This window comes from Coenobita brevimanus, chromosome 90 (genome assembly GCF_032717465.1).
Source record: "Coenobita brevimanus isolate Jiangsu-jjx chromosome 90, ASM3271746v2, whole genome shotgun sequence".
In the NCBI taxonomy this organism is placed as follows: domain Eukaryota; kingdom Metazoa; phylum Arthropoda; class Malacostraca; order Decapoda; family Coenobitidae; genus Coenobita; species Coenobita brevimanus.
Genome location: NC_137043.1, coordinates 8,507,882 through 8,528,197, shown reverse-complemented (window position 1 = coordinate 8,528,197; position 20,316 = coordinate 8,507,882).

Below are 20,316 nucleotides of genomic sequence, written 5' to 3'. Positions count from 1 at the left end.
ATGCAAGCAATGTCGTTGTTGGTAAGATATTAACAGGATACAAGGAATATTAAATCCGTGAAGCTGATGACGTATTATACTGGATGATACACCCAGGCGATTTAATTCAGATTAGGATAGACTTCTCGGACTAGAAGAGTTAGACAAATCCCTCATCATCCCCATGAGTACGGAATGTGTTTACTGAGTTAAGGGTAATCACCTGGGGATAATAAGAGAATATTTTACACGGCATCGTATGAAAAGAACGAAGATCCTCTTGTCTGTTACAGATACAGACCGAAAAGATAGTAGATATATAAATGATTATAAATATAAGTAGTAACTTCATCAGGGTAGGAAGAATTCGAGTACTCTACTGCAACTAACTTCAGATGAAACTGAACGAAGAGTGAGCCCTAAGAGGCTGAGTGTTAATACCGTATCCCCCAACAGTCTAGTGGCAGGGATAACTGTAATATCGTTGTACACTTAACGACAGACGAATTTTTTTTTCATCTACTGATAGGTTTCAATAGCAATCTGAGAGTGTTAATACTGGTTCCATTAATTCTCTCATGGTAGAGACAACTTCAATGTTCTGTTCCATGTAACGTCAGACGAATATACGTAGCAAGAAGTGAGTCCAGAGAACGCTGGGCATATTAAGGTGTAATTAGGAGACTAAATCACTATGGCATAGGTGCAACGAAGACATACCCAGGTATGTTAAGAGTATTTACCTTTTAACTACGATAATGAGCTGTGTTTATCACTCGCTTACAGGCCGCCTTCGGCAGGCCTACCGCTCGATGTCAAAAGGCCAGAAATAAACGATAACTTGGGAACCGGTGGCCAGACTGGGCTGGAAGTTGTTGTATTCTTCAACTTCGAGCATTTTAACGGTACCTTCCCATAACAATAATTGCACCAAGTTCTGTACTTTCGGCTGTGTTATGGGAGCTTCAGTGCCCACAAAGAAAGTGACCCTCCTAAAGGCCGCCGAGTGAAAGACCGGTAATGAGTCATAACTCGGGAACTGCTGGCCTGATCGGACTGGAAATTGTTTTATTCTTCAAGTTAGAACATTTTAATGGTACCCTGCTCTAACAAAACTTGCGCTACAATGTGCCGTTTTTGCTGTGTTACGGTCACAAACGGACAAACCAACAAACATACAGAAATCGGATCATTATAATATAGATCCTTGCTCTCTACAGCCATTTATATTTTGCTTACGAGAGATTTTTAGAGATGGAGGAGTTAGATATAACCTTTTAGTAAGGGAAGTCCTTCCTATATACAGCCAACTGGAGGTCATAGAAATAGGCTAAAGTAATAGAAATACAATAGAAATATAATAGTTAAACCTGGGACACTGAAGAGGAAGGACAAGCCGAAATTACTGATATTAACTGAAAGAAATGATGGAAAATAAATTCGACCTCACCGCCTCGGTGTTAATTATATTGCGTTATGTGACATGTGGTGTTGGAGAGGGACGTCTTCACGCCAGGACACTGATAAAATTTGGCCACTCCACTGCCTGGTCATATAAACCTCCTTCATTTCTCACTTAATCATTCGAAAGGAAGACGGTAGACTGCAGAAGAGTATCACAACACATTTCGCTGCGATAACGTTTCGGATTAATCTAGTGCCACGACAACAACAATATCATCACAGGAGTCTCAACCGTCTGACAGCTTGGAAATCCTTTGACAGAATAAAATCATCTGGTGTTAACCTAATTGGAGTTACAGATGTATCACTAACCAGAGAAAAAGTACCGAGATGATTTTCAAAGCTTCTGGCCGCTAGAATTTCTCCGTAAAAAAAAAAAAAAAATGCTTTCAGCCCGAACAAAACACCCAGGTTCACCCAGGGCAGAGGAAGGGCTAAGACTGGCCATTGTAATTTAAGGACTTGTATACCTGTACACCTTCCTGCCATCGTCACTGTTTTTCTCCTTCAACCATGCCCCTCTTCATGTCCAGATTTTTCTCTCTCCCTGTCTCATTACATTCCTCTACACCTCTCATTCCTCTCTCCACTCCTCCATCCCTCCTCTCTCCCCCTCAATCTCCCTCCCTACCCCCTGCCCTTTCCCCTCTCTCTCTCTCTCTCTCTCTCTCTCTCTCTCTCTCTCTCTCTCTATCTATCTATCTATCTATCTATCTATATATCTATCTCTCTCTATCTATCTATCTCTCTCTCTCTCTCAGTACCTAAATCCGTAGGCAGCAAAGTTGAGAACTATCCAATCCCTAATTCACGTTCCTCCTGCGTCCCTGGATTCGACAGGTGATTATTCTGAGCCATGATCTTGTTGATGAGAGAGAGAGAGAGAGAGAGAGAGAGAGAGAGAGAGACGGTGTTTCAGTGAAAGAAAAAAGAAAAAAAAAACAAGGCCTTGAGACGCTGTTTCAGTGAAAGAAAAAAGAAAAAAAAAACAAGGCCTTGTGAGATGCTCTACTAGACCTTGGAAAAAAAATTGGAAAACATTCCAGGCGCTCGAATGTGTGTGCGTGTGTGTGTGTGTGTGTGTGTGTGTAATTATTCACCGGGTCGGTCAGGATCACTTGATGGTCGTGATTGTCAGCTTTTACCCTCCCGGAAGGGAGCTGAGAGCTCATATAGTCCGATCTAAGGGCAAGGCTGTGACCTTCACACACGCACACACCCGTCCCCTTGCTCAAGGGGGACAGTAACCACTCACTTCGTCAGTGAAACTTTTCGCAACCTGAGCGGGGCGCGAACTCCCGTCCACCAGTTGGCAAGCGGGAACGTTACCACTGCACCAGCGAGCGGTGTGTGTGTGTGTGTGTGTGTGTTATTATCCTTTATGGCTTTTGTGCTCATAAAATAATGCATGGAAAATGTATCAATATTCTGAATCTTAAAGATATAAAAATTCTGTACTGTATGTCATACTTTAAGAGATAGTGTTTCATGCTTTAATGTCACGGAATAATCCTTTCCTGCAAACACCATAAAATCTATTCGGCCGGGAGTACATACAAGTGGGAGTGTGTCTACTATCGTCATTATTCGAATGCTCATAACAACTAGTGTACTTCGCTCCAGCAAACACTAGATGATTAGATTCAGCCGAGGGTAAATCATAGGAGCCCGAGGGTGTTCATACAGTCCCTGTCAAATATGCCATGGGTGTGACGGCTTTATTCTTGTATTCAGCAAACACTCCACGATTTTGTTCACTTGTGTAAAGCATCGTAGCCTTAGAGTGTTTCTAGCGTTGCCATTAAATCTCCCACCGTCTGTACAACTCAACTCTGCTCTAGCTAACGTCACTTGATGTAATTTTGCTGAGAGTATATACAGGAGTCTGAGAGTGTTAATACTGCTTCCCTTAATATTCCAATCGTTAGGACTATTCTGGTACTGTATTCGAGCTAAAGACAGTTATTTTATTAAGCTTATAGTAAGTGAAGCAGCCTGGCGGTGTCAAGCTACAGAACTACTACTTCAAATACCTATACATACCTGCATACACACACACACACACACACACACACACACACACACACACACACACACACACACACACACACACAATAAAAAAATAAACTTTTTTCCTTTGCCTTTCAAAAAATAATGGACGACGTTTTATTCATGCTCTTCAGACGAATACAGGACGATTATATTCCAGTTGGGGAGAACCTCGAGCAACAAAGAGGTTAATGAAAGCTGTATCTAACCCCTCCAGTTTAAAAGCCTCTCCTAAAGTGAGTAAAATCGTCTGAGGTTAGTGAGACCAAGATAATAACACGTCACAAGGTTGAAGGGGTGATTTTACTGTCAAAGGGATGGGTGTTAGCGGGGATACTGAAGTCTTAGGTTTTCATCGCTTCAGTTCGGTGACGTAATGTTCGTTTTATTCTTGTTCTCAATACAATTTTGTTCAGTTTGAAAAAGTGCCCGTTTAGTAAGACAGGGGATGGAAGATTGACTTGGCTCTTACAGAATTTAAAATCTTTCCATAGCTGACTAAACAGTCTATACGTAGGAAGAGTTACATGGAAAAGTACGTAAACGGACTGAAGGGTAGCAGCAACAATAAGATTTTATAGACGTCACAATAATAACAATAATAATGTTATTTGCTGCATAACAAAATGACTTTGCATCGCTTCAGTCACTGCAAGTCAGACCCGATGATGTCTATGCTCTTCAGTGTGTGTTCAGGTTTCATTGATGTAAACTGATCTGATAAGAGAATTATCAACTCAGTGTGGAAATTTATGTAGCCAACTATGACCCTATTTACACGACACTGTTGAAATTATGATTTGTAAAAGTGCGATTGTTTTGGTCTGCTCCCGAGAGGATCTGAGTCGGGTCGTAACTATGGTATCTTCGCTATGGACAAGGTGTATGTGGAGTGTATCTGTAAAAACAAAACGCAGATGGTTAGTCCTGTAAAGAGTTAGAATTCCGTAGGCTTGAAAGATGCATGGATGATCGGCCTATTCCACCAGGTATGCTGCTGATCCCATTTTGTGCTTTCTCCTTCCTTGATTCTGAATCCTAGCTCACCCCATCTTTTGGTGGGGAAAGGCGGTCAGGCTAATAATAATGAGTACGACGGCGATGATGATGATGATGATGATGGTGGTGGTGGTGGTGGTGGTGGCGATGATGGGTGTCATCCTTGCAATTTCCCTATATATGATCCCGTTTTTCGTATCCCGTCCTCGTTTCAGTCCATCAGTTACGTCGTCTATAAATCCGTGTTTGGTGCCCAGAAAACTTTCAGTCCACAAGATGTTTTTATCAGATCATAGAAAAATAACACCCAGGCTCCTATGACTCACTCTCAGTTGAATGAAATAATTTGGCGTTACTCGGAATAAAATACTACAATTGAGATGTCTCGACTATAAAGGGGTGAATGGTGAGTAATAAGCACACTTTCAGGCTACTACTCTCAGCTGAACGGAATCGTCTGGAATGAGCTGGAATAAAATACTAGAGTTTTCCAGACCGTGAGAGGGTAAACGGTGAGTTTCAACATTCTTCGGCTACTGTGACTCACTATCAGCTGAGTAAAATCGGCTGATGTTAGTTGGAATAAGGTACTAGAGTTCTTCCGTCAGGACAGGGGTAACCAGGTTTAAAAAAGTCATCTCTACACACTGAATGCTGAAGATAAACACCAGAATTCGGTGATAATCACAAAATATTGCTAGAGAAATGAAGTAGACCTCAAGTAAAAACTGCTGAATATGGTGTTAACCATGGAAAAGTGCTGTGGAAAGAATATAGGGCCGTAGGATTATCGTATTTTGTTACTGATCCATGGCAAATGTGCTGCAGAAGGATGAGAATCTTCGCCAGCCAAGTTAAGGTGAATGGACTAAACCGCGTATACAGTATATGGCTCATTATGTTCTCATTCTCTTTGCCTCCATTCCGTCCATCCCCCGAGGGTGACTATAGATTCATGTCATCTGCTCACCATTGAGGCAGTTTTTTCACCGTTAATATAATTATCATCACCGTCATCAACACCATTACCTCGTTACCCTCTTGCCCATTAAAAAATGAGGTGAGGTAGGATCTAGAAACGTAGAAAGTGAAACTACAGTACACAGTGGGAGGATTGCAAATTTTCATATCGAAGGATATGATGCCTCAGTCGGTCCTTAGGTGGAATGATGATGTTGATGACTGATGACTGATAGTCATGGTGATGGTCGCGATGATGATGGTAATTAAATTACCCCCAGCGGGTCGCGAGCATAGGAGTTACTCTAAGTTATGGGAACAGCATTTTTCTTTTCGTCTCGTGTCACATTCATCACTGACTTTTTTCTTTTAATGGCTCGTATATCCTCCATCGGCTTCTGGGTTGTACTGTATATCATGGCGGTCGTTGAAAGAGGGCGATTTATGTGTCAGTCGCAGCCCATTCATTAACAGCACAGGATTTTAACTTCTCCATTACGGCTATATTATTCATATTATATGGACGATTCTAATTATCTATATTTATATCTGTATCTATCTATCTGTCTATCTATTACCTACCTACCTATCTATCTATCTATCTATCCATTTATCCATATCTATATCTATCTATCTATCTATCTACTGTATATATATATATATATATATATATATATATATATATATATATATATATATCCCAAGTCCCAGTCTTCCCCTGGATCACGATGCCCACTTGTTGATAATACAGCCTAACTCCCACTCATACTACGAGGTGAACAGGAACAAGAGAACACTAAGCTTTGTCGCGCACTCTGACGGACTTAGGAACCGAACTCTGGTTCTTCCAGTTGGAAGCTGGATGTGTAAACCAGTGCACAAAAATTCCCCCTCAGACTCGAGGGAGGAGCGAGAAAAGAAGTATGAGAAACAAGTGAGGAATGAAGCCAAGACCTAAAACCCCTTCAGTCTTTCCTTTTTCTTAATTCTCGTTACCATTAGATGACTGTATTCAAAGTAGGACAGACTTCTGAGGGTAAAGGAGTTAATGACAGCTTTATCTAACTTCTCCACCTTGAAAAGTCTTCAGATCTGAATAAAACAGTCTAGTATCTGTAATAAAGATAAAACACGCACTGGACAGAAGCGATTAACCCTTAATCAAAGACCGACGACTTACGTTGTGGTTGTAGTGAAAGTAGTGACTGCAATCCCGACTCATCTAAGCATGAACCCTGTGGACTGCAGGCTTAAATTACCCTTCCCCTGCAGTCTGCCGATCTCCTTTGGAGGGATGTGGACAGACCTGAGAGACGCTTGTATAATAATCAAACAGTGGAGCTACCACTCGTTATTCTCTAGTTTGCCCTTAAATTTTCATCTCCCAACCTTGAATGCCTGGATTCAGGAATAGCTTCAGACTGTAAAACTGTGTTAGTCATGAAGAAGTGCAATAGAAAGAATGCAGAGCCTTGCTATTTTCTTATCCTGTGAAAAAGCTTCATGAAACTGCTAAAAAAAAAAAAAAATCTAATTCGTCATATAGGTGCTACCACGTGACGGCGTCCCTGTCTAGCATTTTCAATTATGACCATTAATACTTTACTCGCTTGGGGTTCCGAAGTAATGAAGGAAGACTTCTATCCGTCCATCCCACTTGAACAGTAGTGGTTGTTTGGCAAGATACCATTAGATTTATAGAAATGTACCGTAATGAAGAATCTTTAAATAACATGCAGGAAGTTACTATACTTTTGTAATAATGTGCCTTACACACACACACACACACACACACACACACACACACACACACACACACACACACACACACACACACACACACACACACACACACACACACACACACACACACACACACACACACACACACACACACACACACACACACACACACACACACACACACACACACACACACACACACACACACACACACACACACACACACACACACACACACACACACACACACACACACACACACACACACACACACACACACACACACACACACACACACACACACACACACACACACACACACACACACACACACACACACACACACACACACACACACACACACACACACACACACACACACACACACACACACACACACACACACACACACACACACACACACACACACACACACACACACACACACACACACACACACACACACACACACACACACACACACACACACACACACACACACACACACACACACACACACACACACACACACACACACACACACACACACACACACACACACACACACACACACACACACACACACACACACACACACACACACACACACACACACACACACACACACACACACACACACACACACACACACACACACACACACACACACACACACACACACACACACACACACACACACACACACACACACACACACACACACACACACACACACACACACACACACACACACACACACACACACACACACACACACACACACACACACACACACACACACACACACACACACACACACACACACACACACACACACACACACACACACACACACACACACACACACACACACACACACACACACACACACACACACACACACACACACACACACACACACACACACACACACACACACACACACACACACACACACACACACACACACACACACACACACACACACACACACACACACACACACACACACACACACACACACACACACACACACACACACACACACACACACACACACACACACACACACACACACACACACACACACACACACACACACACACACACACACACACACACACACACACACACACACACACACACACACACACACACACACACACACACACACACACACACACACACACACACACACACACAGCGATTACTGTACAACCATCGATCATGTGTGTACACTTACCTTTTGGGGAATGTACACCTGGATACAGCCATGTGAGTGTATAGCCTCACTTTCTTCGAAGGTTTGGTACAAGTAATGTGACAGACATGGAGGAGAAGGGAAAGGAGAGCGAGAGTTACCTAAAGTAAGACTCATGTATTTTTGTGATCTGTCTGCAGAGTTGTCATGGGCTGCCACTTTCATGTGTCTAGGAGTGCAGTTAATCTGTCGCGGCGAAGAACACCACCTTCCTTTATCGACTTCTTTCTTTCAATTTTAGGGAGAAGTCTATTAGTGAAATGGGTTAACGAAGACATATCTAATCTCTCCAGATCAAAAATATGATAATAACGGGGTAGAGGCGTCTGGATTTAGCAAAATTGAAGCTTTAAAATACGTCATCGCATTGAAAAACAAAGATTCTTGCGCAGATGATAGGTATGAATCTATGTCTTTCTTCATCACGTGTCATGCGTAACAGAAGAGTCCCACACAGAAGGGTGGGGATTAAAACGTTATGAAAATAAATCGCCGGAATAACACTAAGTTTATCATGCCAAATGGTACACAATACTTCACCAGTACATGTAACTCCTTCAGATTAATGACGCAAATCATATTATTTTGTTAACTAAACTATTTTATTCAGCTCAGGGAGTAGTGCCGGCTGTTTCTCATTTGTCTAGTTCAGTAAGTCTCCCTTATGCTGGTGGTTGCCAAAATAGCATACCCGTATATAGATCATTGACTTGGAGGAGCCAAACAAGAACGTTGGTTAACCTAGCACATCGGCATTGAAAGCATCCATATACTTATTCTTTATTAATCGGGATAGCCGTTTAACATCCTTCACCCGGTGGTTTTTATGTTGCGGTTTTCGGACGACTTTCTTTTTTACTTGAGAGATAATTTTCGAACTGGAGGAGAGAAAGATTAATTTAATAAACCCTTTCGCGCTTAGAAGTCTTTCCTGCTGCGCACAAAATCGTTTGCAGGTGCATATGTACTTATGCCTGTATAAATCCATATTCGGTTCACTGCAGGACCGGACCAACTCCACGGTGGGAGAGTGATAGTCAGAATTCTTCCCCATGCTGGCGAAGTATGAATGGGGGAGTGGTGTCTATAGGAAGACCAATGCAAGTGAAAGTTAATGTGGTTTTGTCTGTGCTTGTCTGTCAATCTATGTATGCCGTTAGTAGAACCGACAGGGTGTGAACGTGCTAGCACCTGACAGGGCATACTCTGAAAGGGCATAGTACCAGACCTGCACTAAATTTCAGCCATTGTCGAACCGTAGACTCGAGGCACACGCGTTTCGAGACGAGTACGCTGCTGATCGAGCCACAGCAACTTCCGACTTGTGGTAACCTGATTAAAGGAAGAAGGGTTATCGTATTCAAGGAGTTAATAACCTGTTCCAGAGCGAGACTAATGCCTTGAAATTAATGCGTACCCTACCGCCAGTCCACGAGATTATCCGATATTGTTGGGCAATTCCGTAGCTAAATATTCACGTGGTCAAAATTTACTGTTTGACCTGGGGCTGGAGAAGGACGCCTTGATGTGGTGGCACTTATATGACCGGACCTTGGAGCTGCCTGGTTATACAAACGCCCTCATTTCCTTTACTGTCCCCCGATAAGATAGTGGGCTGCGGATGAAGGGCAGCTTTGGTCTACAGCCGACTGGGCTCACATTACGATAAGAATGGGGTTGCAACAACTACTACTATTGCTTGAACTCCCATGGCCTTTGAAATGTCGTAGGTACGTCACAGGTTACAAATAAAAACCATCCATTTATTTTTATTTGATTTAGGCGACCTGCAGAGGATTTCCTTAACGCAGGAGAAACCATTCGTAGCGTCAGGGTTAAAAAGTCTTCATTAACCTCGTAACAGATTTTCATCTCTCCCTAATCTGAGTAAAACTGCATAAACGTTACAGAGATAAGATTAATACGTTAGCAAATTGAAGATGTAAAGTCTCAGTGAGTGAGTGAGTCTAAGAGACTGGAGGAAATATACTCTAGAATTTTATTGTGCTTACTGTGAATGTATAGTTTGGCACGAGCTTTTTTTTTTTTTTTCACTCAGCAGTCATACGTGTCACACGTCTTCACATGCCACCATTCTGATATAAGTATCCACAGCTCGGAGTAAATATACGCTAAGGCTGTCTAATCAATGAGGAGTAATGTGATGGTACTGGTTGAGGTGTTTTTATACCAACGGTCAAATGTCTGCTTTAGCAACATCGAGAGTGTTTCCTGCAACTGTATGAGATCGAACTTGCATTCTCTCACAAAGCAGGCCATTTTTATAACCACTTGGCCACCAGGAGAGAAGTAATACATACAAATCTGGTATTTGAGTAAAATCTCTTCCAGGTGAACTGTTCATTACTTAGGAAAACCAAGACACACTGACAGACTGACCAGGGCGATTGGGTGAAAGAGAACTGGTTTGAAAGGCAAAATGTGTCAGACCAGATATTTATGTCGTGCTGGAAGTGACAAAGAGAATGTGTTGATGTCGGGTTTAACTTGTAGCCGGCAAGATAGATTTGGGCTTGTTGGGGGTCAGAAAACGAGAATTTGCTGCAAGAAGGCAGGTGAAACAGAATCCTTGTGAAGAGATAATCATCATCATCATACCAAGCCCTTTACTTCTAATGCATAGGGTTGTGTTGACGAGGAACCTGTGCGTGGTGGCATAGTGTAACCAAGGTTGAGAAGCTGTGACGTCCACCAGGAGCCTAATCTTTCATATTTCCCTGCACCTGACCATGGGAAGGACCCTGGTCCGACCCTGGTGTGGCGCTGTCCACCACAAGGAAACAGTTTATGTACTGTGCCGTACTTGTAGCACGGCATCATAGAAACAGTTGCTTCCCTGTGGTCGACCAGGTTAGCAGGGGTTAATCAACATCAACAGTAGTAGCAGCAACAATAACAACAACAGCCAGCAGCAGCAGCGAAGGCAACAAGATCAACTACAACAGCAACAACAACAGCAACATAGGGTGGGATGGCTAAAGCGCGCTCGCACACACACACACACACACACACACACACACACACACACACACACACACACACACACACACACACACACACACACACACACACACACACACACACAGGAATGTTCAAAAGAACTATAAAGAGCGCCTAGTTCAGTATGTCATACGTCCCTTCACTTATCATGCTACCTTTGAAGTTTTGGAGTTCAGCATCAAAGTTAAAAATTTTAACACAAGAATTATGCTTCTTTGGTGGAAACCATTCCTTTGACTGGCAACCTCTGCGATGTGCATCTTCGAACATACTTCATCCCTCCATTTCTATTACTCGTCAGATGTTCTACGACCTCATTATATATACCTCGTTTATTCACTACGCAGTCACCATCTCTATCCATCTTCTCTTGGTCGTCCCTATTTGTTAATACTTTCAGGGGCACATTCTCTTGGGTTAAGGACGATCCCATATCCCCTCCTTACCAGTTTATTTATGCATGCGGTGCGTTTGTATTCCTTTGAGTGCTTTAATATACATGCAATATATGTCGGTGTTAAAAATACATCAGTGGCATACATAGGCATAATAATCTGTAGTGAATCGCTAGGTAAAAGGTGCTAGAAGCCTAAACCAAGAATCCTAACATCTGACTCGCTCATAAATCCTACTAGTAATGTGTGTCGTGAGTAAGAGCGAGAAAAGAAAGAGAAGCTGGCTGTAACAAGCTATGTAGAGGTGATGGTGTTATCATATTTATATGTGGCAACAAGGATGATGGACGCTTGGTGAATAGGTGTAAATGACTGTATCAGACGTGAGCGTGTGTGGGTGTAGGTGTCGTGAGTCAGGAGGAAAACGATGTCTGGGCAAAAGTAAGGATGCGTTAAATAAACTCGGTGGGTCCTGTAAGTGAGATACAGTTTTATTATTATTATTATTATTATTATTACGATGATGATGATGATGATGATGATGATGATTTTTATTATTATTATTATTATTATTATTATTATTATTATTATTATTATTATTATTATTATTATTATTATTATTATTATTATTATCCACTAAGGTGCTCGCCACAAATAACAGGGGCAGAACCATTTACCGGAAGTTTCAGGAGTGATAATACAGTATTCCAAAAAAGGAAAGGGAAAATTATACAGGTGAAGTGACTAAAAATATTACACACGGTAATCAACTGCCACCAAAGCAACGCAGCAATGATGAGGCAGCCCCAGATTGGAAGAATTAGAAATTTTGTGCTTCAACAGCAGTGTAATAACTTGATATATCTCAGAGCTTATAAGACAAAGTCAGTATACAATTTCGGTGCAAAATTTGTGCCAGTAACAAAGCCAGTAAGATCGACCGCGAAAGAATGAATGTGTGAGATGTCGAGTGATGCGAATATCTGCATGGGAGTAAACCAGCAACATCTTGGATCATAAACAGAGTATAATTATGTTTGATGGAGAAAGTGAAATTTATGTCTACAGACAGCACTAAGGTAATATAAGCAAAATAAAAAAAAGTAGCTGGTATGCCTCAGTCATCCCCCCAAACACGAACCACACACATTCAAACACACATTCTTCCAGTTGTGAGCTGGGAGTGCCGATCAATGCATAAGATTATCCGAAAAATTTCTTGTTAAAGTTTTCTGGTTAATATGAAGAAATTTATGTTACAAACCAACTGCCAGTGACATGATATACCATTTTGTTACAACGTAAGCTGTATGAGTCGTTAGTGATCTTAGAAATTTCGCAAAACCTCTTCCTTTGCTAATTACTTTGTACATTACACCTGTGTGTCCCTTTGTATGCTATTAATATATACTCTATTAAATTTAAAATAGTACATGCAGCAAAATAAGAGAATGCTAAGGTATAATACACAAAATTAATCTCTACAGAAGAGGTGCTAAGAAGCCTTCAATATCTGTCTATCTATAGATAGATAGATATTGAAGGCTTCTTAGCACCTCTTCTGTAGCGATTAAGTAAGAGGTGCTAAGAAGCCTTCAATATCATTTAGAATTATTCGACCCTGAGACAGGCCAGATGATACGTTGTGTTAGTAGTGGGCTGTGATAACCCAGGCGTGACGGGCTGGTGCAACAGGTTAGGCAGTGTGAGGTGAGGGTGACATACTTGTGTGTCTGGCTTAATGTGAATACCAGGTGCGAGGGACAGACTGGAGCCACCCAGGTATTAATATGCCATTATCATGTGGGTGCCAGGTATGTCCCATGTCATAGGATTATATCATTAACCCTTTCAGCACAATATTTTTTTTGTAATAAGGTCTTGCTGTTACCGCATGACTTTGCATAGTTTCAATGAGTCTCCTATTAGAGAGGAGGTTTTGGAAGGCTATATCTAAGTAGTTCAGTAAAACAGAAGAAAAAAAGTCATAGGATCAATACATCGTCTGAAACTGCTGAATAAAATACAAAATACAAAGTCATCTGTCATAAGTACCAAGCTTTCACGTTCCCATCGTGCCTGCCCTAACCTCATTGATCACAGCAGAGTTAACCCTTTCATCAAACGGGAAGGTCGTCGATGAGGGAACCCGTCATACAGCACTAATATAACCAACCTGTTTCGCTGCCTTGTTATACAAATGTCCCTCAACTCCCTCCCTATCCTCTGACAGGATGATCAACTGGGTTCACTTTAAGATGGCGTTGCAACAATTGCTACTACCACGCCAGATATTTTTTATTATTACAAGTACCAGTAAACGATTTATCATAGGAATAGTTAATCATAATGTAAGGATTCTAAGCTCTGTGAACTAACGTATGAACAATACCAAGCATCTTAGTCACGTCATTCTGATTGCGAGTGATGATATTAATCTGAGTAATGGCTTGGTGTATTCTGATGGTTTTCACTGATGCAAACAAACACGGCTCGAATCATATTTGACATTAAGTTGGTCTGTGAGTCCCAAACATGGTTTCAGTAATGTGACAACGCAGCTGAAATCTCCTGCACATCCCTTACTTAAACCGTATGAAGCCGATAGTGTAGTTTTTCGCTTATTCTTGATTTCTGCATATGATTTTCTTCAGAGCGCAAAAGACTTTTCTAAATGGAACACTTAGATGTAACCTCCATCAACACCTTCCGCAACAATACATCCCTCTTAAGCATAATTAAACCGTTTGGCAGCAGCAGCAGCAAGATACAAATGTGTAGTACGTGTCGATACGAATTACAACAAATGTATAAAACCAGTCCACGGTCTTCATTATCTTGATTTCCGTGTTCCATATCCCAGTTCCAATAGTATGATAACCACGATTATTATTAACAATGCAAAAAAAAAAAAGTGAAAACCCAAGTCGAAATGGAAGTACGTAAAGAATGGGAAGAAGGGAAAGGGTGTGAAATAATGCAGGGAGGGAGGATATGTAGGATGGGAAGGAGAACAGCCAGAAAATGCAGGAGGGGAAGGAGTATAGGCAGAAAATGCAGGAGGGGAAGGAGTATAGGTAGAAAATGCAGGAGGGAAAGGAGTGTAGGCAGAAAATGTAGAAGGGGAAGGAGTGTAGGCAAGAAATGTAGAAAGGGAAGGAATGTAGGCAGTAAATATGGGAGGGGAAGGAGTGTAAGCAGGAAATGTGGGAGGGGAAGAAGTGTAGGCAGGAAATGTGGGAGAGGAAGGAGTGTAGGCGGTAAATGTAGGAGGGGAAGGGGTGTAGGAAGAAAATATAGGAGGGGAAGGAGTGTAGGGAGGAAATATAGGAGGGAAAAGAATGTAGACAGGAAAGGTGGGAGGGGAAGGAGACTAGGAAGGAAATATAGGAGGGGGAATGTAGAAGGAAATATAGGGGGAGAAGGAATGTAGGAACGGTGGCAGTGAAGAATGGAAGGGAAGGAGAGAAAGGAGGGAATGTTGGAAAGGAGGGACTGTATGACGGATGTGAAGGAAGAGAGGGAATGATGGGGTGGAAACAGAGATGGTAGAGAATGAAGGGCTAGCGTGAAGGAAGGAAAGGAGTGAGGGAAGGACGAGAATGAGAAGGAGAAAGAGAAGGAAGGGAGTGAAGGATGATGATGTAATGATGATGATGATGAAAATGTACCACTTCTGTGCGGTGACGCATTTTACTGGTTATGCTTCTTGCCTCCAGTCTGTCTGCAGGATTTGTATACGTTGTATCTAAAGCTTCCAGTTCCAATAATTCATTCTAGCTTGAAAAAAAAAAACGTCAGTTAATGGCAAAGTTGTACCATAATAAATAATACACCACCGTATATACTGCGGACTAGACGCTTTTTGTTTCTGCAACTGTCTTTGTAAAAAAAAAAAAATAATAATGATGATAATAAATGCTTTATTTACAATAGAATAACAGAGTGCTGCCGAGCATGAGAGTATCAGTGGTGAGAGTATTATCATTTCCAGGTTCATATACTCATAATCAGCGGAAATGTAAAAATGATAATAATAATAATAATAATAATAATAATAGTAATAATAATAATAATAATAATGATAATAATAATAATAATAATAATAATAATAATTATTATTATTATTATTATTATTATTATTATTATCATATTATTATTATTGTTATTATTATTGTTAAAAAAATAATAATAATGATAATAAAACCTTCTATTAGCTGGAATAGCATGTCAGAGCCGTGCCGGCCAAAAGATCATTCATAGTTACAGCATTAACACTCGCTGACACTAGCCCTTAACTGGATAAAGTCTTTAGTGGTTACGTAGAACAATATTGGAGCTGTCTTTGTCATAAGAGGGTCCATCATCATCATCATCATCATCATCATCATCATAACTTGTTCCAGAGAGGAAGAAATTATATAACAGAATGAGAAATAACCAAAACCTGCCCAGTTTACTTAGCCACATTCTAATTCACGCACCTTTGAAACCTCCTGAATCCTGCATCCACCTCACAGGCACACCTTCCACGCATAGAAGTTTCTTAAATCCGACGACTAAAGGTAAAAAGGGCTGACAAACCCTAAGTATACGCTCCTCCGTACAAAATTCTTATAAACAGTTCAGTGCTATGTTAGTTCCCTAGTCCCATCAACCTCTATACCTCGGTGTCATGAGAGATTCTAGTAAAAAAGAACGACAGACAATGCCAGTTATAACGATGGTTTATTGTATGTACTGTGAATGTGTGTATATGTGCTACACTGTGAATGTACTGTAAATGTGTGGACATGTACTTTCAGTTTTATATGAATGTATGGATATGTTCTGTGATAATACTGTACAAAATGTGTCGATATATCCTACGAACGTACTGCGAATGCAACGTGAATATTCTGTGAACGTGTGGATATGTACTGCAACTGTGTCGATATGTACTCAATGTACTGTTGATGTGTGAATATGGACTGTGTATATAATCTGACTGTGAGGATATGTACTGTAAATGAATGGATATTTACTATAAATGTACTGTGAATGTTTGCACAAGTAATTGTGAATCTTTGCATATACTGTAGGCCTAAATTACTCTGAATATACGGTACATATATCTACCGTTAATGCGTGGGGTGTCATCCTGCCCTGCCAGTCATCCGGCTTCATTCAATATGCAGATTGCCGGCAGTGTTTGCAATGTAATCGGTGAAACACATTAATTCAGCGTAACATTTGGCTCAGGGCAACATGATGCTGTGTATATGTAAGCAGAAAAGCGGCTGCCAGTGATAAGTTGCCATTAACATTACCACACAGTAATAATAACCGGTGTAATACGGATCTATAATCAGTTTAAGCTAGAAAGCAGGATTAAATGGTTAGTTTGTCCCGTAGTTTATTAGCTACCTCGAAACCGTAGCTAATGTGGTCGGGTCGGCTTCTGACAATACACTGTTACGTATAATGTGTGTCTTTATGTAAGAATTTACGTTTAGCAAAACTTGAGGGTAGTGTTGAGGTGGGAGAGACATGTTATCAAGTGAAATTTTAGATGGCGTGTTTTGTGGTATGGATGAAGTTTTTGTTTCTGGTGCTGTGACTTATCCTAATCTGGGTTTAGCTTGGTGCCACTCTGGTACCATCAGGGAAGTTTTATTTATTTATTTATTTTTATTTTTTTGACGGACAGAAAATGAAATAGCCGCCTGCCGGTGGAACATCATTTATAACTTCTTTATTACTGGTGACAGAATGTCGATCTTGGTGCCTGCTTTTATGTTGTGGGACCAAGAAATCTGTATGTGCTATTTACTTCCTTATATTTTTAGGATAATGATGATGTAAGAAAAAAAATGAGTTACATTACAGTCAGAGACGAATTCATTACAAAACAATGAATATTCAACAACTCATTTACCTGTTCATAGCAACACGTACCTTAACAGCTAGGACATGTACTTTGTAAAAGAGGCATTAACACTCTCCGATTCTCTCTCAGCTGGATAAAATCTTTAGTGACTGTGGAACAATATTGGAACTCTAGGTCATAAGAGGTTCCATCATCATCATCATCATCATCATCATCATCATCATCATCATCATCATCATAACTTGCTCCAGAGAGGAAGTAATTACATAAAAGAATGAGAGGTAACCAAAGCCTGCATCATTGATTTAGCAAATCACATTTCAAAAAATTAGGTGACTGGTTGTCTTCTACTGAACTGTCCTCCCCATGTATCTGTGAGAAAACAGTTCTAATGAGGTAATTGTTATATTCCAGACCTGCGTGATAACTGCAAAACATGGAACAGGACAATTGAGCAACTACACAATTGCATTCTCCAGATGAACATGGTTGTGCTGAAACACATCTGCATTTGATAGTTTTCAGCATGCCAGTGGAGACACCGTCGGGTACCATGACTGGGAAAGGCCTGTTGTCTTCGTTACTAGTCCATCCATAACGTAGTGGGTTTCGATGGTGGCTCGCTTAACAGTGCTGATTTCCATGTCAGCGTCTGATAACGTGCACGATACGCGTGTTCTGTGAAGGAGCCTGCATGAGGAGGTAGTTACTTCAACTTGGGGCCTCATGATATTTTTGGATTCGCCATTTTACTCGATCAAAGATGATACCGTACATCAGACATAATGCCTTCAATCTTCGACCCATGACAGACTGCTACAGTTCATTTGCCTCAGAGATCACCTCCATTTTGGCTCCCTTCACACCTAGCACCATAATTGACTTACCACTCTGGAGTACTTTCAGAGAGGTGATCTTGTCAGTTCCACTGAGGTGTGGAAAGAAATCTGTAATGTTCTTGTGTTTGTGATTGTGGATGTGGATAACACTTTAACCTGCGCTGAAACTCTCCAGTATCACACAAGTAAGCTGGTTGGTGTAAAAGTACAGTACATAAGAAGCATTGGTACATTTGTGTCATCACACGGATGCTCAGTGAGAGACTTATCTTTCATGAAGGCTGCAAAACTTTCTACGGTGTTGTTGCTCTGTTGGTCATAACATTGGTAACGATTTTCCCCACCAGGATAGCAAGAGTTGTCTTAGCAAGTTTGAGTGACAGCGCAGGAAGCAGTTTGAGAGGTGATGAACTACATGCATCAATTACATCAACTGACAGATGGGTTTCATAAGTGTTCTCATTCACGATAATTTCAGTGATGCATGATATATCAACATCTTCATTATCAACAAATCTGAGAAGCTGAGGGACTTTGCTACGTAACAAAAGAAGACTAGCAACACCATACCCAAACATCACGTTCATCACCAAAGTGCTTAACTAATTTCTCAACCAATACACGACGCGTGTGTCGATGACCTCTACTCGGATGAGTTGCACGGAAACATTCAATCTGATGAGCCTTCCAAACGCAGTGTTTTTTCCTGCCAACCATACTAAACAAGTTGTCAAGCTCAAAATCAGCGTCACATACTTGGGGAGCATCCTTCTCTTTGTTGGCAGCAGCTGCAACATTTCTGTGCTTCATAAAGTATTTGTAGCCGTCACCCGAGTACCCTCACTCTAATCTCATCAGCCAGGGAATCATTGCGCAGGTCACACGCATGTAGTATCCTCTGCCTGAAGTCATAAGCTGTTTGGTACTGGACTTCTTCATCCATCTGGATGATGAGAATCAACTGGTAAGCATGGCAGCTCGCAGGATTTACAATGTTCCTTGAATCTGAAGTCAAATTTAGTTTGCCTCTTCTTCGTTGGAACGTCAATAAGCTATCTTCTGATGATTTATTCTTCTTGGATAAATGGAGCTTGATGTGGTGCTCAGATGTGTTTGTTGACAAACAGTTCAAATGACATTTCACTGACACACATCCTTCAAGACTATAAAATATACCATCCATCCGTGTTTTACTATATTTTCTAATAATGTCCATTCCAGCGGGGCTACAGTTTATTAGTTGAGAAGAGTCACCATTATAACCACACAAACAACCATTTCCATGTACGTTAATAGTAGTCATGCTGTTATTCAACGTATAACAAAAGAAAATGGTTAATGTTAAGAGGGCCATCACCGCATGCAGCAGTCATTATTAATTTTTAGATCAGAAGCCAGTGCAGCAGAACCATTCGTTGCAGTACATTATACGTTTCCCTGTCTAGGGGAAAAAAAAATCAAAGAAAGCCATGACAACACATGTAAAACCATGCAACAATCTGTATGAGAGGAAAGGTGTTGCAACTCTGAAGCAATTATATGTGGGACAATCATAACCATAGGAGTAATCATGTTACTGTGTGTCAGGAAAGAAATAACTGAATCTCAGGAACACCGTTACTACAGCTCAGACTAAGATATCATGCTGCGAACTACATATTTTAACACTTGAAAATTGAATAGACAAAATACATGCAGCAGTTGAAGATATTCATAATACCAAAACTAAGTATGCAT